At 40.3% G+C, this 21,104-nt stretch overlaps 1 protein-coding gene across 7 annotated transcripts in view; it reads right to left on the bottom strand.

Moving 5' to 3' along the window:
* The window catches only part of LRRC3B (leucine rich repeat containing 3B), a 60,009-nt gene that overhangs the window by 23,790 nt on the left and 15,115 nt on the right, over nt 1-21,104 (bottom strand). Inside the window, exon 1 of one of the 7 annotated variants that reach the window (XM_039521232.1) lies at nt 5,284-5,299. The exons of the other annotated variants lie outside the window; for them this stretch is intronic. The gene's annotated coding sequence lies outside the window, so the exon portion shown is untranslated. Of the gene's footprint in view, nt 1-5,283; nt 5,300-21,104 lie in introns of those variants that run through there. 7 annotated transcript variants of the gene reach the window in all.

Below are 21,104 nucleotides of genomic sequence, written 5' to 3'. Positions count from 1 at the left end.
CCCCTCCTGTTCTTTACCCTCCCCCCTTCTTCCACTTCCTCCCAGCCTTTTAGCTCCTGCTAATGAGGCCGGCAGGTGTGGGCAGTTCCCAGGCAACCACTGGCTATTTACCCAGCTCCAGTCCATTCCCCCTGATTGGGGGCTGGATGGCAGAAGTAGATTAGGGGCTTTCCTAGCAGCGCCCTGCCATACCCCTGTATTAAACTGCATTGGTTTAGACTAGGGGTTCCTAAACTTGGTTCGCGGCTTTTTCAGGGTAAGCCGCTGGTGGGCCGCGAGATGCATTGTTTACCTGAGTGTCTGCAGGTACGGGTGTTGGCAGCTCCCAGTGGCTGCGGTTCACTGTTCCCGGCCAATAAGAGCTGCAGGAAGCGGCGCAGGCCAGGTCACCACTCCCTGCAGTTCCCATTGGCCAGCACCGGCGAACTGCAGCTACTGGGAGCTGCGAACACCCAGGTAAACAAAGTATCTTGTGGCCTGCCAGGGGCTTACCCTGACACAAGTCACAAACCAAGTTTGGGAACCCCTGGTTTAGACTAAAGCATTTCAGTTCTTGGAAGACTACACTGTTGTGTGCCACAGGCAGCGCTGGCTTTAAGCCGATTCCCGGAATTGGGCCCCGCGCCTAAGAGGGCTCCGCACCTTATTTTTTTTAAAATTCATCTGGAGGCAGGAGGGGGGGTCCGCTCTGGGTCCTTTGGGGGCATTTTGGCGGCCGGGGGGGGGGGGAGTGTCTGCTCCGGGGCTTCGGCGGCATTTCTGTGGCGGGGGGTCCTTCGGTGCCACAGAAGACCTGGAGCAGACCCCCCCCCCACCTCCAAAGCGCTACCGAAGCCCAGGACCACCGCCAGGTATTCAAATCAGGCCCCGCCCTTCATAAAGCCGTCCCTGGCCACAGGCAGAGAACAGGAGAGACAGAGGTGCCACCAAAGGCTGAAGGCTGCCTGACTGCCATGATTGGGGTGGCAAAAAAGCTAGAGCTGCCCCGATAACGTTGCTGTAGAAAACAGAACATTCATGCCCTCCTACAGAAAACCCATCACAGAAGAGAAAAAAGAGGAGCCCAAAACGGATAAAAACTCGTGGAGTTTCCTTTAAATTCTTCTGTCAGGTTTTGTCTCCTTATGAAGAAGCAAAGGTTCTGCCCATCCCAAACCTGCTGGTCCCTGAGAACCATCCAGAGCTCTGGGATTTGTCAGAGGCATTATGCATTGTATAGCTCAAGGGTTCACAGTGGTTTTCTCTCCCTATCTTCCAGCACAGCTCAGATGGAGCCATGTTAGAACTCTTGCTGCACGTGGCAGCCTCTGGAATCCCCAACATGGAATGGTCTCTGCAGGAAGGTTAATTCAGCCACAGGTTGCTAAGGAGACAATGCAAATTACCCGTTACTCCATTCTTCTTGCACTCTACAGGTTCAGATTATTTGGATTGGGGTGGGGACGGTGTATGGAAGTGGCTGACCATCCCCTTCTGCACAGTCACATGCATGGAGGATTATCTCTGTGTACAACCCTATGCAATACAACCTGAAATTACTGCCCAGAAGAAATGGATCAAAATCTTCCCAATTTTACACCTAATCGCAATACAGATATCTTTAAAAACTTTACATTTTGTCTAGAAAGGAAACAGAAATTTCTGATGATACAGAATTGTTTAATGGTTTTTACATTACTAGACAACAAAACAAGAGCCTGAAAAATACATCCAATGCTGGGTTCCTAAAGTTAAAGAGCCATGGATGCTAAGCACCCCTAGAAATAAGGCCATGTAGTTAGATTTAGGTGCCATACTTTAGACACCAAGTTTGAAAACGTTTACCAAGATATTTAGGGCTCATTGTTCCTCAGCTACCTTTGGCTGAGATAAGCTTGGTACGGGTTTGGTCTGGGGGGTATTATTATTAAGGTTATTATTTGCACTGCAGTAGCACTGAGGCCCCAATCAGGCCCCATTGTGCTATATGCTGTACAAACATATAAGAACAGATTCTAGGCACCTAATGATGCAGTTAGGTACCTACTGCAATTTTCAGGAGTGGCTAGGCACCTAACTTCCATGGCAATCAATGGGAGTTGGGTATCTAGGGACTTTTAAAAATCCCAGTAGGTGCTTATCTGAATCTTTAAGGCACCTAACTATCTTTAAATATCTGGCCAAAAGTTCCTGCCTCAAACAAACAGTTTACAATCTCAGCATCTGATGTGAAACAACAGGTGGAGAAAAAAAACAAAATGGGGAAGGGTGTATGACAAGGTAACAATTAAGCCAACTATGTTTGATGTAATAAGCAGCAGTCTTATCTCATCCATTACCCAGCCACTGTTGTGTGTTTTGGAAGCAACATAGCAGAGGTGAGTCGTAAGGAGAGGAGAGATTTGAAGTAGACAATATAGATGCTCCATAAGGAGCTCCCCCCATGCACAAGGGCCGACATGTTTTTTTATGTTTCATTTGTATGTTTGCTCTTCAATAGTCACTATCCGTATTTAGTACGTTAAAGTCATCCTTCAAGAAAAATACATAATAAAATTCTTCCAAGTTTCACAGCATCTTCCCTTCCAAGGCTGTGAAATACTACTTATCACTACTGTTTAGAAATTGACATTATAATAATTAATTTCTAGTCAGTCTTCTTAACCAAGCTAAATGAATTGAGTCTGTCCACAAACTGTTTTTCTGGATATAATGTATTTGTTTCTTTGGCCTGGTCCACACTAAAAAGGGGGTTCGAATTAGGGTACGCAAATTCAGCTACGGGAATAGCATAGCTGAATTCGAAGTACCCTAATTCGAATTACTCACCCGTCCAGACGCGGCGGGGTCGAACTCCGCAGCTCCCCCGTCGACTCCACCACCGCCGTTTGCAGTGGTGGAGTACCGGAGTCGACCGCGGCGCTTCCGGAGTTCGAACTATCGCGTCTAGATCAGACGTGATAGTTCGAACTCCGTGAAGTCGAACTCACCGCGTCGACCCGCGCGGTGAGTATGGACCTGCCCTTAAATTGACTCTATTCTATTTCTCTTAGTTTCTTTCACTTGAGCCATATGCTTACCTTTCGTGTCATATAAACAGTTCTTTATTTCACTTAAAACAATTTAAAAAACTGTAATTACAGAAAAACATTTTCTGTAATGTTGTTCTGTAACAACATTACAGAAAAAAAGAAAAAATGTTTATACTATTAAATAAAAAATGAGAGGGAATGCATGTCAAGCAAAGGAAATATAATTAATTTAAAAATGGAACAAGTAATATGAATTATTTTGACCCTTCAATTAAGTTCCAGCCAAAATACTTCTACAGGAGGCATTTTTTAGCCCATAAGTCCATGCATAAAAAATTCAAGAGTTTAGCTAGCAGTTTGCAAAAACATTACTTAACATGGTTTATCCATGCATGACTTTATAAAGTAAATGAGATTCAATTTTTGGTAAAGAAAAGTAATGAAGTGCAAAATCACTTCCCTTTAGAATGACAAGTAGAAGGCCTACTCTATTTGTTAGGCAGTTTGCTGTCTTTGAAGACATTTTTCTCCACTTTGTCTTTCTAAAGATTTTTATTTAAATATTAAAGCAGACTTTAATGCAGAAGGGTCACTCCATGAGAAATTTTCATTCAGACAACAGGACTGCATTTTACTTTCTTATTCATGTTTTTAACTAATATTTTAAAGTATATCTCAACTGCAAGAGAATGACTAGAATCAGACAACACATTTGTGTCTTTCATCAGAATATTCATTCATTGTATGCAACTAGTACAATCAAATTTCAGTGTATTATATAACAAGATTAAACATGCTGGAGGTTTTTTAATAGTTAGCCCTGCCAACTTGCAGCATGGTATGACACTATTATTCTGTATGTACAAATTTTAATATTTCAGTTTTCCAAAGAACACTTGGATGCTCCTCAATCACTTGTACAGAAACTTGAACTTTATGCCTCATGTTCAATTTGTGCACTCTCCATTTTTTTCCTTTCCAAATATTCTGAACATTTTTCCTACACAGATTCCTCCTGAAATTCAATAGTGACAATTTCTTTCTTTACACTCCCACATACAGTATGCACAAGCTGATAAACAGAATTAGTCCACACTCTGCTTTTATGTCAGGCACCATAGGTCAACAAAACTTTTTCAGCAGAATATCATACCTACGCAATAATCCTATAACTTCATGGTTACAAAACCTAACTAAAAGCCTGACTAGTAAGTAACACAGAGAGAAACATGTTGGTAGCAAAAATATAACATTTTTCCAAGTCACATATTTGTATCATTTTTATTTTGGTTTACAGGATTATAAAGTATTCCTTTTTAAATCTACAGTAGATTCAGACCTTGATTTCCTCCAGCTTCTATACACAAGACTGGACTCAAGATGAAGAAAGGTTTCTCCAGGGGAGGGCTGTGGCAATGCAAGCCACCTGTAATCTCCTGTATGCTGAAGGGGAAGGGTACATGGGGCTACCACAGCTCCAGAAATGGATGTCAGTGGTTTGTGAGGGAGTGTGACCACAGCACCTGCAGATATGCTGAGTGGTTGCAGCAAATTGCTTTTCACTTGAGGATGGAGGATTTTGCCCTGGTGCAGGGCCAGGAGGGGATGCAGCCTGAAAATTTTGCAGAGTCCCAGAAGGCACAGGAAAAGCAAGCTAAATCCCAGGAAAATGATGCAGGGAGCAAAGCCCTCTCTGGTGCTTCTTAACCTTATCCTTCCTGCCAGTATTACACCTCCATGAACAGCCATGCAGCGTAAGCTCTCCACCCACACCTTGTCAGTTTACCCCTTACTTCTAATGAGGGCAGAAGATGTATAGAAAATTGGCATTAACTCCTGTTGGAAATGTAACAAAGAGAAGCAGCTCCTTGGTTTCTACCCCTCCCAAACTGTGGATGGAAACTGAATCAAGAGGCCTTCCCTTCAGAGGGACTTGCACAAGTTATGGGGTAGCATGCTTTGGACTGCACTGCAACTAGGGATATCTTCTTCTGAGTTCCCTACTCCAGTTCCACATACACTGTCACCCTTCCTCATGCATACAGCTAGAGAAGGGGCACATCTGCCCCTTAAGCTCCTTCCCATACACTGAATTCCAGAGTACGTACAGTAGAAGAGATTAAAGTGGATCAAAAGTCTATAGTTTATTTTGTTTCAATAATTTTTAAAGCAAGACAAACCTCTTTATGGGATTACAAGAACTACATTGAATGCTGTAAACATTTCTTATTAGCTACATATTAAAGCTTTGGTAAGGTAGAGACAGAATTACCTGCAACAATCCAGTGAAGCAAAAAAGGATGAGTCATCAGTCTGCAAGTTGAATAATAGGCAACATTGTAAATTCAGATGGAGGTAAGCATAGTAATGAATGAAAACCCAGTTCATAAAATTACACCTCTGAGAAAGCATCTAGGAAGGTAACTCATAAACATACCCATCTAGCCTAGAATTAAGCAGTTTAAAGGGACTCCAGTGCGCGGGGGTCGGGGGGGAGAGGCACTTACAGAAAATCCCTACGGAATAAAAGGAATAACTTTTCTTAAACGATCCAATAGAATTCTATAGCAGGAATATAATTCTCTATTACCTGCTATAGGCTGGTTTACAAATTCTATAGAAAGAATGCATCATTCTGTATTCAATTTAGTAATTACACCTCTACCCTGATAGAACGCGACCCGATATAACACGAATTAGGATATAACACTGTAAAGCAGCGGGGAGCCCTGGGCCCTTTAAAGCGCCACCTCAGCCCCACTGCTTTACCGCGTAATATCCGAATTCATGTGGCACCCCGGGCCCTTTAAATCACCACCCGAGCCCCACTGCCAGAGCTCCGACGGTGATTTAAAGGGCCCGGGGCTCTTGCCAAACCCAATATAACGCTGTCTCACCTATAAGGCGGTGAGATTTTTTGGCTCCCAAGGACCACGTTATATCGGAGTAGAGGTGTAATTTTTATGGAATTCTATAAATTTCATCCCTATTAACATCTGTACAATTTTTCCACAAAAGAGAAAAACTAAAGAAGGAAAATAACTCAAATATCCTCTCCAATTCTGGAGCCAAGAAAAAATTACTGTTTTGTTCTTTGATTGAAAGTAGTAACAGAATCTATTATGATAACTAATGACACCAGAATATTTCTGACTAACCACACTGACAGAAAAAGGCTCAAATTCTGCTTTCAATTTCAGTGGTCTAAATATTGAGTAATTCCATTATTTCAGTTTATTACTCCAGATTTATCAATGTAACCATTGTGATAAACTCAGGACAGACAGCTGAGGGGGGGAGGGGGAGAAACAGTCCCAGAATGTTAAAAGGTCCTCCTCCCCATCAACTGAGGAGGGGTAACTACAGGTCAATAAGGTTCAGCTGAGAAGGGGTTACGGTTACCAGAGAATCAATTAGGATCAGCTCTTCCAACTAAGGGCTGCCTGAGACTTTTTTAAACCCTCCCCTGTTGGGAAAGGAGGGGGAGAGAGAGAGAGAAGGAGGAGGAGAAGGAAAAGGAGAAGGAGAAGGAGTCATGCTGCCAATAGGTTTGGAGCAGTCAGACAGCGAGTCTCACCAGGAGGGGAGGATGCATTCCCTCCCATAAGGGAGAAAAACAAGCCCAAAAGACTAGTGGAGAGAAGGAACAGACTTCCCCTGTGCAACCAAGAGGGACTGTTTTACCCAAGTCTGTCTCACCAAGGCTAAAAGCAGCGGAGGCTGATGAGACCAAGAAGGTGCCTTGCCACACCATGCAAAACTTAGACCAACAACAGGTTCTTATTTTGGTCACTGTTGGTAGATTTAGATAATTCAGCTCAACATTTCAATGGCACATGGAGGAGTAGAATGGAGACAGTGCATGCTGGTTTCACAGCTATTTAGAATTTACCTCTCCTCCCCCAAAGCATGAATCTTTATTAATTTGCTTAGGAGTTAAAGCTGCTTAAAATGTAAATCCCACAAGCACAATTACTAAATAAATCAACAGAACACCATCAATACATTCCCTAAATATACAAACCTCACATAGCCAAATGCACTCAGACTCCTCACTGCCACAACAAATTCGTCTGTCCTTTCAACATCTAACAATCCATAGAATATCAGGGTTGGAAAAAACCTTCGGAGAGCATCTAGTCCAACCCCCTGCTCAAAGCAGGACCAATCCCCAGACAGATTTTTTTGCCCCAGTTCCCTAAATGGCCCCCTCTAGGGTTGAACTCACAACCCTGGGCTTAGCAGGCCAATGCTCAAACCACTGACCTACCCCTCCCAACCACACCTCCCATCCCAAAATCCTTTGTTTTACACACAAATGCCACACCTTTCCTCTGACCTCTTACTTTTCCCATGAAGAAATAACTCATTTGACTTTACCAGTTTGTTACAATTCCAAAGTTAGTTGTACTTTCGACCCAATCACTCTCTCTCCCCGTGGGCACCCTTTCCAAGTGACAGGTCCACACCTGTAATTTTCTCAGAGTGGAATCCCCTTTTAGACTGGATGTCCTGAAGACCAAAGTTAAGACTGGTTTAGATCTTTGTTACTTGTCAGCCAACAACACAACAACCAAACCCCAGAGATAGAGACCCTTCAGAAAATTAATACAGATATCTCCCACATTCTTCACACCAGTATATAGCACGTTTCTCCTTGTTCACACCCTTTTACGATACTTAGAGCACCACCAAAGAATTGTGGAACACTGGATCCATGCCCTGGTTTTCTGCTAACTTATGATCACAGCACATTTATCATACAGAGACTTACATCATCCCTGCCACACACAGTTAAATTCTACTAAACTACTAGTAACCATCTTCAGTACAGAGCACATGGCAGGCTTTAACTTGGCATTTCAGAATACCTACAGTTCACTAGATCAGAAGTGAAGCACTTGCAACAGTAAGCGTCTTTCTTCTTTTTATACCAAAGCATCTTTAAAGACACGGGGAACAGTACAGGGTCACCATACATTCCTGTCCATGGCTTGCTCCTCCATTAAACCCGGCCTGGTCATGTTCTTGTGAACAATGCCTGGCCTATTTGTTGGACTGATGTTGGTTATCTTTGCATTATCTTCTCTGGCATGCCATCATCTGTCTGTCTTTGGGAACGTCTTCACCATTGTCCTCTTTTTGATTATAGCCAACCCTGTTCCCTGATTTCATTTTCTACTCTCCTAACTTCTTTGGTCTTAAATTAATTTCACTTTACACCTGCCATCTTTCAAAGAACTCTCATCTCTACTGCCTCCAGATTTCTGATGTCTACCTCATTTAATACAGCTGCTTCCAGACCAGACTGTAATATTGTTAGTACACTGATTTGATAAGTTTTCACAACACTTAGCAACAATTACTAATTCTCCAGCCCTTGTGACCACTTACATACTTGAATAAATTGCCTTGTAAGGACATTTCCAATTCTACAATAGAATAGAATAGATATCTAGGATCACAAAGCATATTCGCCAGAGTGGATAAAAATCAATGATTTTTAAAAAATAAAAGTTGGATTTTTTTTCCCTTAAATACATTTTTCTTTTATAACAAATTTATTTAAAATCAAATTTGAAATTATGACAACCCACATCTAGGTCTAAACTTACTATAATCTATTCAGCTCGTTTAAAATAATTTTTTCAAAAATATTCTAGCACTACATTTTTGCTGCTAAAGTTTTAAGGAAAGTCAAACCACCCAACTGGTGAAGTCACAGACAAAGCACGCACAGCCAGAATTTGTGAAAAGTGCTAAACCTGCTTTTGACAGCAGTAGCCTCTTTGGTGGGTGCCAAGAGAATAGTTCTTCATTTCAGTTTATTCAATTAGATCAATTTAATGACAAGTTCATTCAAAGTTAAGAAGCAGGAAAGTTAGTTTTCCTCTTCCAATCTATTAATAAAAACAAGGCTAAGAGGATGAGCTCTACTAGTTCATAAATCTTGACGGACATGATGACCAGATACAACCAGTTCAATTAATTAACTACAGAAAATACTTCCTTTGTTTAAAAAAAATGTAGTTTTAAATGCATGTTTTGATAGACTTAGGGTTTTTTCCTTATGTAACCAGCACATTTAAGATAATTTTATTTAATTTATAAACAATTTGAAAGTGCTATTTTTGTGCATTTTAATTGGATTCCAATTTACATCCAAATGCAGCTTGACACAAATTCCGAGTAAAAAATTAGTCATCTAGTAAACAAGAAATTTGAAAATCACCATTTTCTAACTTAATAAAAATGTAAAAATTAAGAATCTTAATAAGTATGTTAAGCTTAAATAAATGTGCATATATACAGTGTATCTTCTTGGTAAGCAAAAAAGTTTCAATTTTAGTAAAAAGGCTGTATTTAGTTGCAAATCAACATGTTTTAAGGGTTAGCAATCAATGAGACTCAACCTTTCTTTAGGAAAATAAACTAAAAAGTACAAATGGAAAACAGGATTAAAATAGATAACTTAAATTAAGGTGACCTTCTTCCTGATTCATATTGTGATTCAAACTGGTGATTTAAATCAGTACACCCTGATATTAGCTGTAAATTCTCTTTTCACAGTATCTGTATTATGTAACCAAAAAAAAAAAAAAAAGATCTCAAAGTGCAAAAGTAGAACATATCAGAATTACTATCAGTAAATCAATAATACCCTCTTGTATACTTTCTTGTGAGTTAATGACTGATCTACCACCAAGCACACAATGATACAACAATGCAGGTTTATGTTCCTGTTCTCTTGGAAATCAGTGCTATGTAAAATGATATGATTAGTTTTACAACTCTCAATAAATTTATTCCCTTGACAGACAGAAAATGGAAAACAGATTTAGCCACCTACAAATGCACAGTGTTATCAAAAGAGCTTGAAATCTAGGGCAGGCTGCAGGTAATTTTTACAGTCTAGAGGGTACTGTCAATTACTTCCTCTGCAAACTCTCCTCTTTGACAACATCTCTTTTTTGCTTTATATTTTGCCTGCTTCTTCAGCCTTTTGAAAATTCACTTCATTTGGAACAAGATGTCACATTTTCCCTGGAACAAAGTTTGTTAATGACAAACTGACAAATTCAAGTAGACACAAATGTATTAATTTAATAATAACATTCCTGTCATTAAGAACTTAAATTTTATTTTCTTCTATTCTAATAGTTCCTTTTCTATATATGATTTAAAATTTTCAGGATGGTAAAAAGCTTTTCAGCTGCCGGGGTATAGTTTATGTGATTTTAGAGAAAGATATCCCACCCACTTACCTATAGGCTCTTTCAAATAAGGGATTCCTAAATTTTACGAAAAAGGATTTGGTTTTGAGTTTCTTGTTGGATGCAATTAAAAATATAATCTCTTCCTTAAAACTTAATATTCTTCTTGTCCTCCTCTCCTCGATTCCTTTTGGATTTTAAGGATCTCTTCATCCATCAAATCCTTCTTATGGCCAGTTATTTCCCCCTTTTACTTGGCATTTCAATCTTCCTTCCTTTCAATCTTTCCCACTCTTGTCTCAGTTTCTTCCCTTTCTTTTCTGAGAGTGTCTAGTGACTCTCCCCCGTCCTCTCATTTCTGCCATCAATCCAATCTACATCAATGATCATTCCCCTATGCACATGGCTGGCTTAAGAATTTTGAGGCAGAGCACTGAGATGGTTCTTTATGATACACCTCAAATTGAGATATGCAAATACTGCTGAGCACACCCAAACTGCTTAGGTAGATGGAGAAAACTTAAATGGCATACTTTATGTAAAATGTGTATATGTATGATCTTTACATCTCACCTGGTCTCCTGCTAGAGAGGTGGATTCCTATTTCTTTTGTTGGGATCCAAGCATTGTTGCAAGTGCTTTACAAAGTTTTCTATGGGACAGCTGTCCAAATAATTAGAAGTCATAGGGCTACTAGTGCTTCAACCACTGAATGATTCAGTACATTTCAGGGTAATTTTAGGATTTATGTAGCACTTTACAAGTGCTAACTACTTAATCTTCACAAAAGAAAGGTTATTTATCTATACAGTAAATTGAGTTTGTCAAGGTGTGTGATCCCTATCTATATTTCACTTGAGGGGTGCACGTGCACTCCATGAGCCTGAAACCATTTTTTTTGTCTATCAATGTATTTTGGTCTGCACCTGTGCGCTTCTCCTTCTTGGGCTCGAAATCGAGTGCATAAGAGACAGTGTGAACCACCCCCTTCCCCAGTTGCCTTTCTACCACAAACAGCCCGAGGATAAGGCTTTGCAGCAGAGGGGAAGGAGGGTGGGTAGCGGAATATAGATAGGGACCACATATCTTAAAGATAGATAACCTCTCTTTCTTCTTTGAGTGATGGCCCCTATTTGTACTCCATTTGAGGTGACAAAGCCATATTCATTGAGGAGGATGGTGCAAGGAACCCTACCGTATCACCTACTGCAGGACTGCCAAAGAACGTGTCTGCTGTAGAAGCTTGTACCAGGACATAATATTTTGCAAAAGTGGGAACAGAGCCCCATACTGCTGCTCTACATATCTCCAGAAGAGGGACATCTTGAAGCAAGGCTACTGATGCAGCCTAGTTTCTGGTCAAGTGGGCCCTCACACCTTATGGGGGAGGGGTCACCGTTAACTCATAAGAAAGCAGGATGCAGCCCAAAATCCATCTGGAAAGTCTCTGTGAGGAGATCACTTTCCCTCTTATTTGTTCTGCAAATTTAGGAGATTCCCTGAAAGATTTTGTTCTCTGCAGGTAGAATGCCCAGGCTTGATGGACATCCAGAGAATAATTTCTTGTGCTTTTTTTGATGGCGTGCAGCTTTGAATAGAAAACAGGGAAGTGGATGACCTGGTTCAGATTAAATTCTAAAATTACTTTGGAGATGAATTTGGGGTATAAGCTCAGGGAAACGTTGTCCTTATTGAAGACAGTATCAGGCAGATCAGCAATAAGGGCCTCCAGCTCTCCTACTCTTCTGGCTGAGAGGATAGCATCAAGAAAGGAAACCTTGGGCAAAGGAACATGAGGTTAACAGTTCAAACTGAGCCTTCATTAATACCAACAGCACTAGCTTTAGGTCGCAAATTGGGGTAGCTTTTAGTATCAAATGAAAGGTACTGACAAATCCCTTCAGAATCCATACTGCAATACGATGGGCAAAGATCAAGTGGCTGTCCAGCATAGGGGGAAAGGCATTAATAGCTGGCAAGAGTTGATAGTCCCGATGTTTTTAGAAAGAGGAGGTAGTCCCAACAGTAGGGATCAATGGCACTCCTCTGAGTTTATTCAACAATGCTGGCACAAGGTAGAAAATTCTTTCCATTTTGCATTTCCTCGTAGAATCTTTCCTACTATTGCTAATGATGGATTGTAGTAGCTCTGAGCATGACTCTTCCAGGTCACATTCAAATCATCCATTCAAATACCAAACTGTTAAATGGAAGAATGCTGGACTGAAATGTCTGATCCGAGTCAATATGTCTGTAAGAGGTGAATATTGATGCACAAACACAAGGACATGTGGAGAATGCTCAAGAACCAGAACTGCCTGGGTCACCTAGGAGCAATCAGGATCACCAACCCTCCATTTTGTTCAATTTTCCACGCATGCCATAGGTTGCCTACCCCTGCTCTAATCAATCTTTTGGGGGGGGGGGGTAAGGAATGAATGCCCCCCACCACCACAGTCTCCCTTTTCTCTCACCAGGAGAAAGTTGACAGAACTATGGGGGGAAGTGAGATCAGTTTGTCCACACTTGCTTGCTTGTGCTTGCTTGGTAAGTAAACTGTCCATAACCAAGCCTATAGACTTCCAAGATGAAGTTTTGTGAAAGGTGTCACATAGGTCTATGAAGCCATGTGACCCAAAGGATGGGATAGGTTCAAAGTGTCACCTGGGAGCTTAAATGAGGCTGTGTGATGAGCTCCTTCATAGCCAGGCCCAGAATGGATATATCTATATCTATATCTATATCTGTGTGTGTGTGTGTGTGAAAGATATTATATTATATATATTGTGACAAAGTTCCTCCTCTACCTTGGTGGGTCCTGCGCTTATTGGAGGATTTGCTCGCCTCAGAGATTCACCATGTGGGTCAGGAAACAGCCTAGAGACCTTCTCCTCTGGTAGAAGCCACAGTCCAGGTCAATTCCTCCTGTGTCTGATCAGAAGTTGGGAGGTTTGGGGGGAACTCAGGCCCACCCTCTACTCCGGGTTCCAGTACAGGGCCCTGTGGACTGCAGCTGTCTAGAGTGTCTCCTAGTACAGCTGCGCGACAGCTACAACTCCCTGGGCTACTTCCCTATGGCCTCCTCCCAACACCTTCTTTATCCTCACCACAGGACCTTTCTCCTGGTGTCTGATAATGCTTGTACTCCTCAGTCTTCCAGCAATATGTCTTCTCACTCTCAGCTCCTAGTGCCTCTTGCTCCCAGCTCCTCGCATGCACACTACAAACTGAAGTGAGGTCCTTTTTAACTCAGGTGCCCTGATTAGCCAGCCTGTCCTAATTGATTCTAGCAGTTTCTTCTTAATTGGCTCCAGGTGTCCTAATTAGCCTGCCTGCCTTAGTTTGTTCTAGCAAGTTCCTGCTTGTTCTGGAACTGCCCCTGTTACCTTATCCAGGGGAAAGGGATCTACTTAATCTGGGTCTAATATATCTGCCTTCTAACACTCCTGTAGCCATCTGGCCTGACCCTGTCACATACATATATATATATATTTATATATAAAAATAAAGGTGATTTATTTGAAAAAACAAATTTTAAAATAGGATTTTTTTGATTTTCTTAATTTCAATAATAAACATTTTTCTTTTTAAAAATAAATCTGCTTAAAATGAAATCTGAATTTAAACATAACATATGTCAAGGCCTAAATTTATTAAAATCGCTTAAAACATTTAAATACAAAATAAATACACCTCTACTCTGATATAACGCTGTCCTAGGGAGCCAAAAAAAAATCTTACCGCATTATAGGTGAAATGGCGTTATATTGAACTTGCTTTGATCCAACGGAGTGCGCAGCCCTGCCCTCCTGGAGTGCTGCTTTACCACATTATATCCGAATTCATGTTATATCGGGTCGCGTTATATCGGAGTAGAGGTGTATGCTGAATCCGTGAGCCTCTATCAAAAACTTTGAGTTAGAGGCTGCTTTTCTATACAAAGAAAGTCAGGGAAATAATATTTAACTTTTGAGGTCAAACTTTACAACAAAATATCATTTTATATATACAATTTATTGTAACAAAATACTGTCTAGTAAATTAAGTTTAAATTTATTATTCTTCAACATGTGTGTTATCTTTTGTCAAACTGGGTCACTTATTATACTAAAATAATTGCTAATGAAGCTCACAAAAGACACTGTTGGATGAATTCAAAAAAATGAAGCATAATACATTGAGGGATTATCTTTTCAGGATTGTGTAGTAAAAATCCTGGAATGAATGCAAGTTCTGAGTGCTTGAAGAAGAGAGTATATTCACTGTAATTATTTCAGACTACATGCTGACTATAAGATATTAATATAAATAAAAATTGTTTCTGTAGATGTTTCTATTCTTACTAGCAAATCCCTTGAATATGGGGAAAATAATTAAAAATTTAGGAAATCTCTTTGTACTAAGGCATTAGATGTCTTCTTTTATTCTTCTACACACAGTAGACTTCAGAGTAGAATAGTTTAAAGCAGTTTTTTCATCTCTGGGACTGAAGATCGGAGTAAATGTGTGTAAGAGTTCCCATACTTCTAGATCTGCCCGTACTGCTTATGAAAACTTTCCACTTGCTACTAGCTACCTACCTCTCCGAGCAGTTTTTTTGTTTGCTTGTTTGTTTTTAAAACTGGATGGCACAAAGCTAAAGTCCAGCGTTTACATAACCCATAATTGGAACCATAATCACAGCATAGTAAACTTCCTAGTCAGTAGAGCTTTTCATATCCTTTCTCCAGCATTTACAACAACAAATTGGAAAAATAAATAATTCATTTCTAATTTCTACATTTCATTTGCCCACTTCACAGTCCCAATTAAGTGCTGGTAAAAAGTCACATACTCTCAGTTGATTCAACCTGAAAAAAAATACACAAGGAACAAATTTTGCACATTTTCCAAAAATAAAGACAGATAAATATTACTCATCCTGGATACTTGAGTAATGTATGCTGCATCTCATTACAGCCTTTGCTCCACTTAATCGCTTTTCATCATAAGCGCTGTTGTCTCAATAGGATCACAATGGATGAAAACTGAGAAGGAATCCAAATTTGGCTCAGAGCTGGGTTCTTTGAACGTATTTTCAATCTGTTCAAACTTACGAATATATAACTCACTGAGAAAAAAGCAGCAACCTGCAAAGATACAAGATATTCAAACAAATAATAGTTTATAGTTGTTCATGAACCTCACTGTGGGAGGTAATGAGTATTTCCCAATTTCTGTTGAACTCAACAGGAGCTGAGGGTGCTAAGTGTCTCAAAGGATTGGGCCTTAAATACTTAATACAGGGTTTAGATTAAGGCTTTGTCTACACTGGAAACTGAATGACAAATCTTTTGTCATTCAGGGGTGTGGAAAAAAAAAACAAACACACCCCTGAATGATAAAAGTTTTGCTGACAAAAAGCAATGGTGTGAACAGCGCTTTGTCTGCAGAAGCACTCTCCTGCGGACAAAGCTTCTGCCGCTCATTGGTGGTGGAAGTTTTTTCTCCCGCCAACGAACAGCGGCTACACTTTTTAGTGGCATGGCTTTAGTGGTACAGCTGTGTCGTTAAAAGGTGTCTAGCGCAGACAAATCCTTAGATAGAGACAAGGGGACCAACTTCTGTTGGAGAGAGACAAGCTTTTAAGCTTCCAGAGACTTCTTCAGGTCTGGGAACTGTACTCAGAGTGTCACAGTTAAATACAAGATGGAAGAGATTATTTAGCATAACATTGTTTAGCTGTGACACTCTTTGTTTCCTAGATCTGAGGAAGAGCTCTGTGTAAGCTTGAAAGCTTGTACCTCTCACCAAGTTAGTTCAATAAGAGATATTACCTCACCCACCTTGTCTCTTTAATATGCTGGAACCAACACAGCTACACCACCATATAATACAGGGCTTTTAAGTTACTGTGCAGGAAGCCAAGGTGTGAATCTACAGCACACCAATCTGCCGCAGAGCAATGTCTCATGTGGACATTGCTATTGTTCACTGACAGCCCCAGAATGTGGCTACTTAAAAGCATAGTAAGCCCAACTGCACTCTGGGGCTTTCAATGTCCACAGTGAAGCAATGGCCACATGCAGGGTGGATAAATATATATATATTTTTAATAAAAAATTGATTTTTTTGTATTTAAATCGGATTTTTTGATAAGATGCTTTTTGAGGAAAAAACCTATCTAAAGATAGCTTTAATTAAGATACATTATAGCTCAAAGATATCTCATTATGGAATACGGATTATAAATTCTAATTCTATAGTACGAGACAATATATTCATGTAATGTTTAAGAAAAGTTTTGTAAATGAATTCCAATAGTTCATGGATTAGGGACCCAATCTTATGGGGTTCCAGGGGCTTCTGTATAGATTATTTAGGTTAATCTTTCTATCTACTCAATGGGACTCAGTGCTAAGTCTAGAAGATACCAGAGATGTTTAGTTTTGCAGTTCTCAAACTGTGGATTTGTGTCTCCAGAGATAACATGCCTATTAACAGCAAACTTATTAACAGCAAATAAATAAATAAATAAAATATAGAGGTGAGAAATAACAGACCTCAACACTATTGTCCCTCTGCAAATTTGTGTACACAGAGTCAACCCCTTACCTCTCTCTAAAAGTGCAAACGTTTCAAAAAGTTCAATGAATAGAAGATTGTTGGGAGCAGAATAGATCTGGACAAGAAGTCTGGAGATCAATGTAAGAAGGGAGGGACAGGCATTAGTAACAAAAGTGAAACTGTTTAAGCAGCATATTCCAGAAGTCTTGAGTTCTTTCTGAGTGTAGCCTTCATTGATTTGAGATCTACCATATCATTCTCTCACTAGAAGGGAAAACCTATCATGGCAGCAGGCTGTAAAAGAGACCCAGTTTGGGAATATTTTAATGAAGTTCCTCTACCTGTGGGTAAGACAGATATGCGTGCAAAATGCAAACAGTGCAACAAAGAAATGCAAGGCCTGGTTGCCCGAATGAAACAACATCATTAGAAGTGTTCCTTCTCAGGAGGAAGCTGCATTGAAGATGATGAAAAGAACATGCAGGATCTTCAGGTTGGAAATTTTTTTTATTTCATACGTCTTTCTTAAGGACTGCCTGTCTTCCTTCTGGACTATTCTTGAATTCTCATGTTTGAGTAAAAAATATAGTTGTTACTCTATGGTACTATCATTTTAGATGCAGTTGTGAAAAAAAACCCAAACAGCTGAAATAGGCAGATCTTACTTTTACAATTTCACCTTTAAAGTAGTACTGAGTGTCAGTGAATGCAATGAGTAATACTAAATGAGCAGTATGGTAATAATAATTAAATAACTGCATTGACTTATTTTGTTTAGAAGAATCCATCCTCAACATACAGGAATCCCAAGACTATCCACCTTCAAGATCACCATCATTTTCTATAGTTTCAAAGTAATCTGCCAATGATAGTGTTTCAGTCACATCGCCACAGTATATCACCTGTAGCAAAAAGAGAAAAAAATATCTCCATCATCCAGAAACAACCATAGATAAGTTTGTGATAAGAACCAGCAGATTACAAAAAGAGGTAATTGATGAAAAAATTGCCTGGTGTGTTTATGCAACAAACTCTCCTTTCCATATGATAGAGAACCCACACTTCATTAAAATAGTTCATTCAGTCATTAAGACCAGGATACAGTCCACCCAACAGAGCAGATGTCGCAGGCAAATTGCTGGATAAAGTGTATGAAAAAAGTTGAGCAGTGTGCAAAAGGTCTAGAGGGTAAAATTGTTAACCTGAGTCTTGATCAGTGGAGCAATGTCCACAATGATCCTGCTGTATGTGCTTGTGTAACAACAGAAGAAGGAAATGTCTTCCTTACAGAAACAATTGATACCTCAAGAAATGTACAAACAGCAGAATACTTACAAGTAGTAGCAGTAAAAGCTATAACAAAATCAAATGTCTAGTACGCAGCTTGGTCACAGACAATGCTGCAAATGTGTCCAAGATGTGAAGAAATTATTTAAAAGAGAGTCCCAAGCTAATAACATATGGTTGAAGTGCTAAATTGATGCACCTCCTAGCCAAAGATTTCAGTGTTCCATAAATAAAGGCTAATGTTTTAGAAATTGCAAAATACTTCCATAACAACCACTTTGCAGCAGCTACTCCGAAAAAAGTGTGTGGGGGGGTGGGGGAGGGTGGGACCAAGATAACTCTCCCACAAGATGTGCTACGGAACTCAGTAGTGGACTGTTTTGAGCACTATATCAAGAACTGGCCTAATCTGAGGACAGTTTGTGAACAAAATTGTGAAAAAAATGGATGGCACTGTCATAGCCAAAGTTCTCAACATTGGGCTTAAGAGAAATGTTGAACACATGCTGAGTACTCTGAAGCCTATTTCTGTAGCCTTGAACAAAATGCAGGGAAATAGCTGTTTTATTGCTGATGACGTTGAAATTTAGAAGGAAGTGAGTGACAGCTTAAAAAGAGAAATATGCAACGACAGAGTTAAATTACAAGCATTAAAAAAATGAATGGGACAAGCACTATCTCCAGCTCATTTTCTTGCAAATATTCTCCATACTCGGTCCCAGGGTCAAACCTTAACTGCTGAAGAAGAGGAGTTGGCTATGACATGGACATCCAGCATTATCCCTCCATAATGCCAACTATAATAAACTTCAGAGCTAAGGGTGAACCATTTAAGACATATATGTTTGCTGGTGATGTTTTAAAGAAAGTAACACCAGTGAACTGCTGGAAGTCACTTAAGCACTTGGATTCAGAGACTGTTGAAGTGATGCTCTCACTTTTAACAGCAGTAGCTTCTTCTGCCAGTGTAGAAAGAATATTTTCTTCCTTTGGACTAATTCATTCCAAACTGAGAAATCGTTTGGGACCTGAAAAGGCAGAAAGCTTGTTTTTCTTTTCCAGATTATGAACAAACAGGAAAATGAAGGTGAAGACTACTAAGTTAGCTGCAGAAGCCAATATTTTAAGTTTCTCATGTTGACCTGGCTGACATAGTCGATTTAATTTTTGCTGTTTTTTAAAAAATATTTCATTTAACTATTTTAGTTAAAAACGATTTTAACAAAAACAAACCTGATTTTAAAAAACTTGAATATTTAACTAAATTCAAAAATTCATATGCTTGTTTTGTTAAAATATTATGTTTTCTGTGGAAGAAAAAAAATCCAGAATACATAACGTTGTTGTTTTAGTTAAATAAAACAATTTAAATGTCTGTCTGGTGATGTTCTCCACCTAATATAGCATGGGAAGACAAATATTAATGATTAACCTGTTGAATTGGAGATAGTTCACCTCCCAATGACTTCATAAATATCTGCTTCAATTACCTTTGGTAAATGAAATAACCAAACAATCATTCATTTTCCGATATATCTGTAAAACTAATCTGAAATTTTTCTCCAAATAAATCACTTAAAAACGTATAGTGTGTACCTTCTACAAATGAAACCTACATCTATCTCTGAATTGTGAAGAATATGTATTAAGGTTATAACAACCAAAAAGAATGCACTTTTATGTAGAAATCTATGATTATATCAAGTCTTCCTGACTAGTGATTTAAATCAATTTGATTTAAATCAAATCCACCCTGGCCACATGGGACGTTACTGTATGGCAAGCTGATGCATAACAGATTCATACCCTGGCTTGCTGCCCAATAACTTGCCATGTAGACAAGCACATATTATCTGTATAAGGTTGAACATTGTTTTATATCACATGGTGCCATGTATGACATGAAAAGGGGGTCACAGACATACATTCTATACTAAGTACCACTTTCAAACCACCTATTGTCATGTAACCTAGTATATGCCCCTTCACAGCCACCCTCTAGGATTGCTGTGAGGGGAATCCATGTGTCTGTGGTTTGTATCCTCTGGAGTATGTTAAGCCTCTAGACTGCCAGCAGGTTCCTCTCTTGACCTTTCTGACACATTTCCTAGGCACTGCCTCTCAGTCAGCTACCTCTCTCCAAAATGGGGCTCCTCAACCCACCTGCCACAGGCCTCCAGGACCAGCACTGACCCCTGAAATACCTCAGTTACATAAAAACACCCCTCTTCCACATTAAAGATGTAAAGCGTCTGATTACAGTTAAACTCTGTCAGGGGCATGCAGCGGTTGTGAAACAGTCAACACAAACATGCCCTCTTTGCACAAAACTAATACCTTTATGCTTTCTTATACTTAATCATGTAAAGCATAGGTCGTACAAAACAAACATCTGAAACCGCAATACCCCTTACTTTCTATCACATTCTTTGCTTGCGAGTCCTTGGGGAACCATCTAGGGTGCACAGAGGTTTGGGGGGCCTGGGGCAAAATCTGAAACTGAATCCCTCCACCCTTAAAAAAAAGAAAAAATCATCATGGAGACCTAAGTTCCCTCTAAGCTGCGTGGCTGCGCAGCTGCCTATTAAGCCCCACGCAGGCGCTCAGGGCTGCAGTGGGGAGAGATGCCTCTTCCCCAGTAAGGACCTGCCATGGTCGGGAGAGGCGCTTCTCCCAACCGACACCAGCATGGACCTGCCACAACAACCCAGGCCGAGCCCAGGCCCAGTGGAGCTGCCGGGGAGAGGAGCCCCTCCCTCAGGCCAGCCCAGCTCCACCAAAGCTGCTGCAGCTGGGGAGAGGCACCTCCCTGAGCTGCTGTGGCAAGAGAGGGCTGGGGGGAGTTCTCACTCCCCACCACAGCCCTGGGACAGCCTGCACCCCAAACCCTTCATCCCTGGCCCCACCCCCAACAAGAGCCTGCACTCTCCTGCACTCCAACCCTCTGTCCCGCCTCCCACACCCTGAACCCCTCATCCCCAGCCCCTCCCCAGAGCCTAAACCCAAACCCCTCTGCCCTACATTCACCACATGAATTTTGTTATGT

The sequence above is a fragment of the Mauremys reevesii genome, linkage group 2, assembly GCF_016161935.1.
Source record: "Mauremys reevesii isolate NIE-2019 linkage group 2, ASM1616193v1, whole genome shotgun sequence".
NCBI lineage: Eukaryota > Metazoa > Chordata > Testudines > Geoemydidae > Mauremys > Mauremys reevesii.
The sequence above is the reverse complement of the archived record's forward strand: the minus strand, read 5'-3'. Positions and strand labels throughout refer to the sequence as shown.